The sequence below is a fragment of the Dipodomys spectabilis genome, unplaced genomic scaffold (assembly GCF_019054845.1).
Source record: "Dipodomys spectabilis isolate Male_0828 unplaced genomic scaffold, ASM1905484v1 ptg000219l, whole genome shotgun sequence".
NCBI lineage: Eukaryota > Metazoa > Chordata > Mammalia > Rodentia > Heteromyidae > Dipodomys > Dipodomys spectabilis.
The window spans coordinates 5,100,899-5,111,752 of record NW_024870896.1 but is presented as its reverse complement, the minus strand read 5'-3'; the positions used below and the strand labels follow the sequence as shown (position 1 = coordinate 5,111,752).

The 10,854-nt window shown below is 45.4% G+C and overlaps 1 long non-coding RNA gene and 1 other non-coding gene across 2 annotated transcripts; one reads left to right on the top strand and one right to left on the bottom strand.

Annotated features, from left to right (window-relative positions):
• Nucleotides 1–7,261: 7,261 nt before the first annotated feature.
• LOC122123013 lies at nt 7,262–10,198 on the bottom strand. Its single transcript, XR_006150230.1, has 4 exons — nt 10,140–10,198; nt 9,210–9,292; nt 7,670–7,874; nt 7,262–7,425 (listed from the first exon to the last, which is right to left on the bottom strand). It is a non-coding gene; the product is annotated as an uncharacterized LOC122123013 (long non-coding RNA).
• Nucleotides 9,234–9,337, top strand: LOC122123079. The gene has a single exon (XR_006150293.1). It is a non-coding gene; the product is annotated as a U6 spliceosomal RNA (small nuclear RNA).
• Nucleotides 10,199–10,854: the final 656 nt, after the last annotated feature.

The window sequence follows — 10,854 nt, the reverse complement described above, 5'->3', positions numbered from 1 at the left end:
AAGCCAGCCCTGCCAGTTAGTTCCTGGAGACTTTTATCTGTAATTAACTAGTAGAGAGTCAGAAGTGGATCTGTGATTCACGTGGAAGACCAATTGCCTCGAGGAATACAGATCAGGGACAGACAGCATCCAGGCTACAGTGCAAGCCCCAGTGACAATACTCAAAAAAAAATCCTAAAGGAAACTGAAGGTCAACTGTCAGCAAGAAACAATGTTTCTTCATCTAGAAGTCTTTACACAGCATACAATGTATTTTCATATGCTACATTAAAGTTGACAAGTGTTGTATTTCTCATATTTGAAATATACATTATGTATGTGCTGCGGGGTAACCTCAATTATGTGATACTAAAATAAATCATATGATCATGTAGATGTACATATAACATCATCTTTAACTTGGTATCGATTCATTTGGACAAAAGTTCAAAGATACCTTTGTATCTTCTAAAAGTCTGACCTGGGAGTATTGTTCATTTTCCATAATTTCAGTTGAGTCTCCTCTCCTGAAGTTTTCATATTGGCTACAGTTGACACCAGCCAATGAGCTTCACAATGAGAAAAAAACATGTTTTATATACAAGTAATTTGCTTCCTTCCTATCTCGTAAGAATTGTTTTTCTAAAAAGTTTCTGATCTGGCCAGGTTGACTGCATTTTAGTTATATACTTTTCCTTTCTGAGATTTTTTTTTAATTTTTCATTTTTATTTTTTATTTATTTATTTGTTGGTTGTGGGGCCTGAACTCTGGGCCTGGGCGCTGTCCTGCAGCTCTTCAGCTCAATGCTAACACTCTACCACGTGAGCTAGCGCGCCACTTCTGGCTTTTTCTGCTTATGTGGTGCTGAGGAATCGAACCCAGGGCCTCATGCATGCAAGGCAAGCACTCTACCACTGAGCCACCTTCCCAGCCCCCTTTCTGAGATTTTTAATGCAGACAAGCTGCAACAATCTCCATGAAATTTAGGAATATCCTTCTAATTCAACCACATCCTCTTCCACATTGAGAACCTGAGCTCAGGCAGGTTCAGGGCAGAGAGGCAGGGCCTGCTGAGCATAAGGGATCAAAAGGTAGCAACTACCTGCCTTCAGCATGCTTGCCAGATTTGAGGCTGAGAGACAACACATCTGCACAAATCAACTTTGCCTTGCAGAGTTCCTTTTCAGATGGGGTCCTTATTCCTACAAACAATCCCAACATCCCTAGTCAGCAAAATGGGTGTTTAAGGGTACAGACACCTATTAATACCCTGGGGCACACGCATAGAATAAAAACTAAGATACACAACAAACTGGAGAAAGACTGGACAAATGGGATTACCTTAAAAGTTTCTTCACAGATAGAAACATAGCAAACAAGCTAGAAAGACAACCAAATAACTGGGGAAAAAATACTTACCAGCAATATATTAGACAAGGGGGTAATATCCAGTATACACAGGGAACACAAGAAACTAATCCCTCCCAAAACCAACCAACCAGTTACTAAATGGGCAAGGGAACTAAAGACACACTTCTCAGAAGAAGAGATAAAAATGGCAAAGAAAGATGACATGATCTTGTATTTAAAGAATCCCATAGACTCCACTCCCAAATTACTCAAGCTGATTCAAAACTTTGGCAAAGTAGCAGGTTATGAAATTAACCCCCAAAAATCAATGGCTTTTCTGTATGCCAACAATGAGAAAAGTGTGGCTGAAATTAGGAAAGCAACTCCATTTGTAATAGCCCCACAAAAAATAAAATACCTAGGAATTAACTTAACTAAAGAAGTGAAGGATCTCTATGATGAAAACTTTAAAATCTTGAAAAAGGAAATCAACACAGAACTAAAAAAATGGCAAAGCCTCCCATGCTCCTGGATTGGAAAGATTAACATCGTGAAAATGGCAATACTTCCCAAGGCTATCTACAAATTCAACGCAATACCTATCAAAATTCCAACCTCATTCTTCAAGGAAATAGAAGAGGCAATCCAAAAATTCATATGGAACAATAAAAGACCCCGAATAGCAAAAACGCTCCTCAACGGAAAGAACACTGGTGGAGGAATATCAATACCAAATTTCAAACTCTACTATAAAGCCATAGTAATCAAAACAGCTTGGTACTGGCATAAGAACAGACCTCAGGACCAATGGAATAGAATTGAAAACCCAGAAATGGGCCGGGCGCTGGTGGCTCACGCCTGTAATCCTAGCTACTCAGGAGGCTGAGATCTGAGGATCGCGGTTCAAAGCCAGCCCAGGCAGGAGAGACCGTGAGACTCCTATCTCCAATAAACCACCAGAAAACCGGAAGTGGCGCTGTAGCTCAAGTGGTAGCGCGCTCGCCTTGAGCTGAAGAGCTGAGGGACAGCGCCCAGGCCCAGAGTTCAAGCCCCACGACCGACAAAAAAAAAAAAAAAAAGAAAACCCAGAAATGAACCTACAGACCTATAGCCATCTAATCTTCGATAAGGGAGCTAAAACAATAGAATGGAAGAAAGACAGCCTCTTCAGTAAATGGTGCTGGCAAAATTGGTTAACTACATGTAGAAAACTAAAGCTAGATCCTTATATATCACCCTGCACCAGAATCAACTCCAAATGGATCAAAGACCTTGAACTCAAAGCAGACACTCTGAAAACATTACAGGATGGAATAGGAGAAACCCTAGGTCTCCTTGGCTCAGGCTGAAATTTTTTGAATAGAGACCCGGAAACACAACAAATCAAAGAAAGGTTGGACAAATGGGATTGCATAAAGTTGCAGAGCTTCTGCAGGGCAAATGACATAGCTAGCAAGATCAATAGAAAGCCCACGGATTGGGAGAAGATCTTTACTAGCCATACAACGGACAAGGGTCTCATATCTAAAATATACTTGGAACTCAAAAAATTAAACCCCCCAACAACAAATCCTCAAAGAAACAACTGCCCAATAAATAAGTGGGCGAAAGACTTAAAGAGAAATTTCTCTGAAGAAGAAAGAAGGATGGCCAATAGACACATGAAGAAATGTTCAACATCCCTAGCCATAAAAGAAATGCAAATCAAAACAACATTGAGATATCACCTCACCCCAGTTAGAACGGCAAAAATCAAGAACTCTAACAACAACAGATGCTGGAGGGGATGTGGACAGAAAGGAACCTTACTTCATTGTTGGTGGGAATGTAAACTTGTTCAACCACTTTGGAAAGCAGTATGGAGGTTCCTCAAAAGACTTCACATAGAACTCCCCTATGACCCAGCAATCCCACTTTTGGGCATTTACCCAAATGTTTACAAACAAGACCACACTAAAGCTACCAGCACAACTATGTTTATTGCAGCATTATTTACCATAGCTAAGATATGGAACCAACCCAGATGCCCCTCAGTAGATGAATGGATCAAGAAAATGTGGTATATATACACAATGGAATTCTATGCCTCCATCAGAAAGAATGACATTGCCCCATTTGTTAGGAAATGGAAAGGCTTGGAAAAAATTATATTAAGTGAAGTAAGCCAGGCCCAAAGAAACATAGGTCCCATGGTTTCCCTTATTTGCAATATCTAGTATATGTATGAGTCAAGCGGAAAAGGTCAGATAATGTGATGTCAGGAAAATGAACCCTTAAATATGTATTTTAATGTTTTTTTCTTTCATGCATGTGTTTCTAACGCATTTATAAGATTATCTCTTTGTTGCTTTGTATGTCCCTCCCCCCTGCTTTCACTATATTTGATGTCAGTATAACTTGTGGAGGAGATGGGGAAAAACCAGTTGTTTAAGGATACAGGTGGACCTGTTGCAACAATGAGAAGTACAAGTTGACATGTCCAAAACGAGCTTTACAACGTCGGTGCGGGGGGGGGGGGGGGAAGGGGGGGAAGAAGAAGGATTGGGATTGGGGGGGAGGGGGGAGGCTGGGAAGGGATGTGAAGGGTAAACCAAAGGAGGAGGCTGCAATGCTTGGTAAGAAAGGTACGCATTATCCTGCCCATGTAATTGTAACCCCTCTGTACAGTATGTTCACAAATAAAATTAAATTAAATTAAAAAAAAAAAGAAAAAAATGGCAAAGAAATACATGAGGAAATGATCACCCCCAGTTGTAAAGGAAATGCAAATAAAGACAAACCGGAGATACCACCTTACCCCAGTTAGAATGGCCCACATCCTGAAGTCAGCTAACGACAAATGCTGGAGGGGATGGGGAGAAAGAGGAACTCTATTACGCTGCTGGTGGGAATGTACACTTATACAACCACTTTGGAAAGCACTCTGGAGGGTCCTCAGAAAGCTAAATATTGACTTCCCTTATGACCCAGCCATACCACTCTTAGGTATCTATCCTGAACAACAGGAACCAGTATACAAGGACACATGAACATCCATGTTTACTGCAGCACTGTTCACAATAGCCAGGATATGGAAACAACCCAGATGCCTCACCACAGATAAATGGATCCAAAAATTGGGGTATCTACACACAATGGAAAGAACATTGGACAAGACATTGGAAAGAACAAAATAATGGCATTGCCAGGTAAATGGATGGAACAAGAATAAATCATGTTGAGTGAGGTAAGCCAAGAGCAAAGAGACAAACACCACATGGTCTCCCTGATAAGTGGATACTAAATACAAAAAGTAAGGTGATACAACAAAGTTAATAAGACTTGAGAAACAAAGGACCTCCACTCATCTGGTGGTATCACTACTAAATAACCCCAGGCTGCTGATCACATATATGGTATATATGTGCACATAGGAGGGAAACTAGGAGGAGAACATAGAAGTAGAGGTAATCAAGGAACAACATACAACTGTGGAACACATCAGCTGCCCTGGACATTGATCAAAATGAACTAAGCAACTCAATGGCAGCTATGGGATGTAGGCAATGAGTGGGAAAGACTGAACAGCAGGGAACGCGAACGGAAAGGAATGTACATATTACCCGATGTGGAAGCAATAACTGCATTGTCAAAGCTCATAGAACTCAGAAACTTTATAGACCAGGATAGAAAATGTACCCCATAAAGGTTAGAATGTGTTTGTGACTTTAACTTATCATCACTAAACCACAATATTGTAAAATTTGTGAAATTATGTCATCACTTGATCAAAATAAAATTTCCCCAAAAAATTGACCAACCCACAACTAGGGTGACAAGGGGACCATGACACACAAAATGACTTAGGATCACTTAAATGGTAAGCAAGCAGGGCTCTGTCTGCTTTTAACTGAAACCCTGTCTCCTTCTAACTGAAACCCTGCCTATAGCCAGTTCTGACAGGATGGTAAGACTGGACAAGGTCGGCAGTTAAGTGTGAACAAATGTGTGCATGGTGATGAGGGAGGGGGCAATTCTGCATCCATTGAGTCCTCTGGGGAGGCCTTGTATGAGGAAGGGGCTCAGCAAGAAGGGAACTGGGGAGGGAAGCCTACGACTTTAAGATGGGGCCAACTGAACATGGAATCCTGGTAGCCAGGCAACAACATTCCAGATCAACAGCAGCCAGCTCACTTGGCTAGCAATCTTGAAGAAGAAGGATGTTCTCCTGCTGTCTGCCAAGATCCCGGGACTCAGGTCTCAGGAGATCCCGCAGTGGTCGCTGGGTCAGGGCTCACCCCCTACTTTGGCGCCTCAGGGAATTCTTCCGAAGGCACACAAATGGCACAAATACTGCACCACAGCAAATGAACTCTGCCCAGGTAATTTATCTCACTGTCATCCCAGCCGACCCTAGAGCCCTCTCAATTCCCAGGTGTCCTGTTCACAGTAATTCTGTGCACTTTTCACTTCACTTGATCACACTGAGTCCATTTTTCAAGGGTCTTACCACCTCACCTCTCAATTACCTCCCCTTGATCCCTCCTCAGGAGGAAAAGGAGCCAGTCCCAGCCCAGGACGTGCCCCATACAGTGAGCACACTGCAGCCAGGCATGCTGGAGAAGATGGTAAACCTCCTGGTTCCTCAACACCAGAAGGAGGATCCCTTCTTCGTGCCAGCCTTCCTGTTCACTTATAGGAAGTTCACCACCACAGACCAAGTGTTGGACCTTCTGCTGAACAGGTGAATGCCCCATCCAAACCAAAGTCATGTCACCACCCTCCTGGCTAGAGCTAGAAAATTCTGTACTCTGTTTGCTTCAAACTGATCTTCACAACCAAAAGTGGGCTGAGACCAGGCAGCACCTTCCCAAGCTTGTTCCACTGATGTGTGGGATGCCCAACACCAGGGGCTCTTTGGAGCGATCACTTTACTTCCTTAAATGAAGGACTCACACTATGGAAACCTGTATTTGAAGCCCTCTGAAATGTTTCCCATAAGTTAACAAGGCTCCCAAAACAATTCCAAAAAAGCCATCAGGAATGAATCACTGCACAAACATGTGAACCATGTACTTTGGAGAGGCACATTCAAGCCCCTACATTTAAAATTCCAGGAAGGGGGCCAGGCACTGTGGCTCACGCCTGTAATCCTAAGTACTTGGGAGGCTGAGATCTGAGGATTGAGGTTCAAAGCTAGCCCAGGCAGGAAAGACCTTGAGCCTCCTATCTCCACTTAACCACTAGAAAACCGGAAGTGGTGCTATACTTCAAGTGATAGAGCACTCACCTTGAGCTGAAGAGCTAAGGGACAGCGCCAAGGCCAGAGTTCAAGCGCCAGGACCAACAAAAATAAACAAAAATTCCAGAAACTGTGCAGATAAATGTCCCCATCCTCCACCTGGACTTACCAGTGTAAATAGACCACCAGGGAGGTCAGACAAAGAGGACACTGAAAACATGACTTCCTCCTCTCTTCCCACAGACATTCACATTTCCATCCAAACTGTGAAGAGGATGAAGAAGTAAAGAAGTGAGTGGAATCTGGGACAAACAGAAGGGCTCTCTTTGAAGAGTGAGATAAATGTTAGGGTTTGGGCTACAAGGTAGGAAATGCCACTTAGTCCCTCACTTGTGATCAAGACTGAGGCTTCATCTAAAGGCATGGGAAAGAAATGAGTGAAATATCCTGGTCTACTAGAGATGAGAGGGGAAATGAGGACTCCAAGACCCATGGAGAACCAATGCTATACAATCCAATCCTAGCAGGGCCTCTAGTGAGTGCCACAGGGCAACTGTAGAGATCCTTCTCCTCATGGGACTCCTCCCACTTCCCAACATGCAAGTCTGTCTGTGAGGTGGGAGGTGTTTGCATGGGAGCTCTCCCAGCAAGGGACTGTGCAAGAGCTCAGGAAGGAGACCGCAGCTCTCATTCTGCTTTCTATCCAACTGCACACAGAACCCTGTGTTCCATGCTTGCCATGTGGCTGGACAAGTACCCTGAGGATTTCTGCCAGTCCAAGGACCTGGCCAACCTGAATAAGCTGATGGCCTACGTGCTGCTCCACATGCCCTCCTCAGACCTGGCAGTCCGTGGACACCTCCTCCTCACCCAACTGAAGGAAAAGGACAACAAGGAGGCAGACAAAAAGACAGAGGAGTCCACAGGTAGATACCTGAGAACATGGGAGTAGGGATGGACACTGGTGTCCAATGGGATGAGAATCCCGGATGGTGATTGGCCAGGTTACCCTAGTGAAACCCAGTCTGGAAGATGTCCTGTGATGGGGATTCTTCTAGAGCTCCCTCCATTAACAGTGCATATACTTCCATCCTTAGATTTGGGGCTGCATACAGCACCTGCTCCTGAGATCAAGGCAGAGGATCCATCCATGACGGCAGCAGATGTGGTACTGGAATCAACAGCTTCACCAGTTGCAGAAGATGATCAAGGCCTCCACAGGACTGTGTTACCCACCTCGTGGGAGTGCAGTATGTGTCCTCTGTCTAAGGAGCACAACATCTTCTGCCTTCTGTAGGTTTCCAACTGGTTCTGGTCACTCACCTGAAATACAAAACTCCCAGTTATAAAGGCAGGGGGTAACATTCCTATCATTGCCAGTTGATATTCACCTTGTGCTGCCTAAACTCTGTCCAATCAACCTATGTTGTATTTGGGACGGATAGCATTATATCCACAGGGCTTCTCTTGCTGTGTTTTCTGTGGCACATTAGCCACTAGTGGACTTTCTATTGTCCACCTGACAGCAGCTTCCTTCCCTTTCTTCCTTTGTCAAGGGAAATATGTTTTGGTTTTTATATTTATTGCAGTGTTGGTCATTATTTTGATGGTTGATTTTAATAAAAATGTCACTGTTTTTTCTAAGAGGTACATGTTTGGAGTATTAAATCACTTGTCCATTTCATACCCCAACATAATGTCTAAGTACACTGGCAATCTCCTAGTAGGGCACATGTAGAATATCTAAGTCCCAAGTAGAACAAGTGAACTCTAGTATGCGAGATAGAAGCTGATGGACTCACAGCGGTCAGTGAATGACCAAGCAGAAAACAGATGCAGGTATATGGTAATATCGGGTCCCTAATGTTTGGGCACACATGAGGTATCACAGCACAAGACATAAGACCTAGAATGCTGACCTTGTTTTTCTTGTTTCTCTCCATTGTCTCCAATTGAGACAGCTTGGTAGATCCTAACATCTTCTTGTCCTGAGTAGCCAGCATGACAAGCATGAAACACCAGGGCCCACACACTTTGTTTTTATTTATACGTAATTGACAAAGACAGGCATGGTTTCAAGGGGAAAACTAACCACTGGCTTATCAAATTATAGCTCCCCTGTACAAAACCTTGATAATAAAATTCTTTAAAAAAGAGAGAGATGGGGCTGGGAAGGTGGCTCAGTTGTCGAGTGCTTGCCTTCCATGCATGAGATCCTGACTTAGATTCCTCAGAATCACATAAGCAGAAAAAATCCAGAAGTGGTGCTGTGGCTTGAGTAGCAGACCACTATCCTTGAGCTGAAGAACTGAGGGACAGCGCCCAGCCCCAGAGTTCAGCCCCCACAACTGACAAAAAAAAGAAAGAGAGAGACAGACACACAGAGACAGAGACAGAGAGAGACACAGAGGAGGGCACTGGGTATGTGGCTTAGTGGCAGAGTGCATAACGCTCTGGGTTCAGTTCCTCAGTACCACATACACAGAAAAAGCTGGAAGTGGTGCCCTGGCTCAAGTGGTAGAGTGCTAATCTTGAGCAAAAGAAGCTCAGGGATAGTGCCCAGGCCAAGAGTTCATGCCCCAGCACTGGCACATAAAAGGACACATATACAAACATAATTCACACACAAGCATGTTTATAAGCAACATACTACAGTACCTCACCAGAAATTAGTAGAATGGGGCTCGCTTCAGCAGCACACAATATGAATTGGAGTGACACAGAGAAGACTAGCCTTGTTCCTGCACAAGAAAGACGTACAAGTTCCTGAAGTGGTCTCTGTGTTTAAGAATGATAAAGTACCATTCCTAAAAGCTTCTAAAATGGAATGGTAACCATCACCACTATTTTAGGAAAATACATTATGGTCCTTTTACATAGTAGAACACGGTATGTGTGAACACAAAAGTTTAATTAAAAATAGCCATGTGCCAATAGAGCCATTGCAAATATGCCAGCAAGAAAGAACTATTCCACAAAAAACAACACGGAGGGGAAAACACCTGGTTGAGGTTTGCACAAGACCTACATGATGTAGGTTTCAGTAGCCTGAGACCCACATGCCCAGGTCAACATGAATCCCGCCCCGCGCCCTCCCTGCAGGCAGAGGCCACCGCAGCCAAATGCGCCCGCTCCGTGCGGTAACCGGTAACCGCACCCGACCCCTGGCCACCCCAGCTCCGTCTTGCCCCTTGTGCTCGGCCGCCCCACCTTCCCGCAGCCAGGCCCCGGAGCCAGGCAGCCCCGCGCCGCGTCCCCCGCGGGTCCTCACGGGACGCCGCGCCCCGCACCGCGGCAAGCGGCGGCAGAGTGCCGCAAGCAGCAGCGCCTGCGCGGCCGCGGCCCCGCCTCGCCCAGCGTCCGCTCCGACCCAGGCCCGGCGGCCTCCGCCAACACGCCTGGATCGCGGGCCGGGCAGCGGTGCGGCCTCCCGAGCCCCCCGCGAGGCCCATCGGGGTCTCCGGAACACAGACCTCGGCCCCGAGACCCCCCGGCCACGCCCGTACGGCCAAGTCCTCCCGCCATGGGCACCTCAGGAGCAACAGCCACGGATCCGCAGGCTGAGCTCAAGGCCCCGGCCCAGCTAACCTTGCCCGCTCTGCGGCATCCCTGCCGCCGATCAGAACCGGAAATCCGCCATGTCTAGACACCACTGCTTCCGGCACAGGTTCCGCGGCAGCTCAGCCACGCTGCGTGTTGCCTGCGCATGCGCACCAAATGCACAGGCTTGGTTTTTATTTTCCCCGGACACTGGGCCTGCATAGGGACACGAGTAGGTGTTATTCAACTGAGTATTAACCTTCATGCAGATCTAAGTTAACTCACAGACCCAGGCTCCCTCCAAATGGTAATTATCAGGATGGACTCCGAGACTCTTATCTCCAGTGAACCAGGAGAAAACCAGAAATGGTACAGTGCATCAAAGTGGCAGAGCCCTAGCCTTGGGCAAAAGAGCTCAGGAACATTGGTCAGGACAAGAGTTCAAGCCCCAAGACTGAGAAAAATTAATGTAAATCAATAAAAATGACAATATCTGCCTTTCATATGGAGCTGAGACTTTCCCTGGATCTTCACCTTCCAGACAAAGAAGCCTCCACATGCAGATGAAACAACTACTTAAAACAATATCAAGACATTCTCACTGTATTCCTCCTGTGCTTTCTAAGATCCTTAGCCAACAAAGAATATTGGGATAAATGTGACTCATGTGGGACAAACCTTGGTTCTGTGTTTACTAAAATTGGAGCTAGAAGTCAGTCTCTAGGTGATGGTCCCTCTTCTACTAATGCTCAAGTCTAACCCC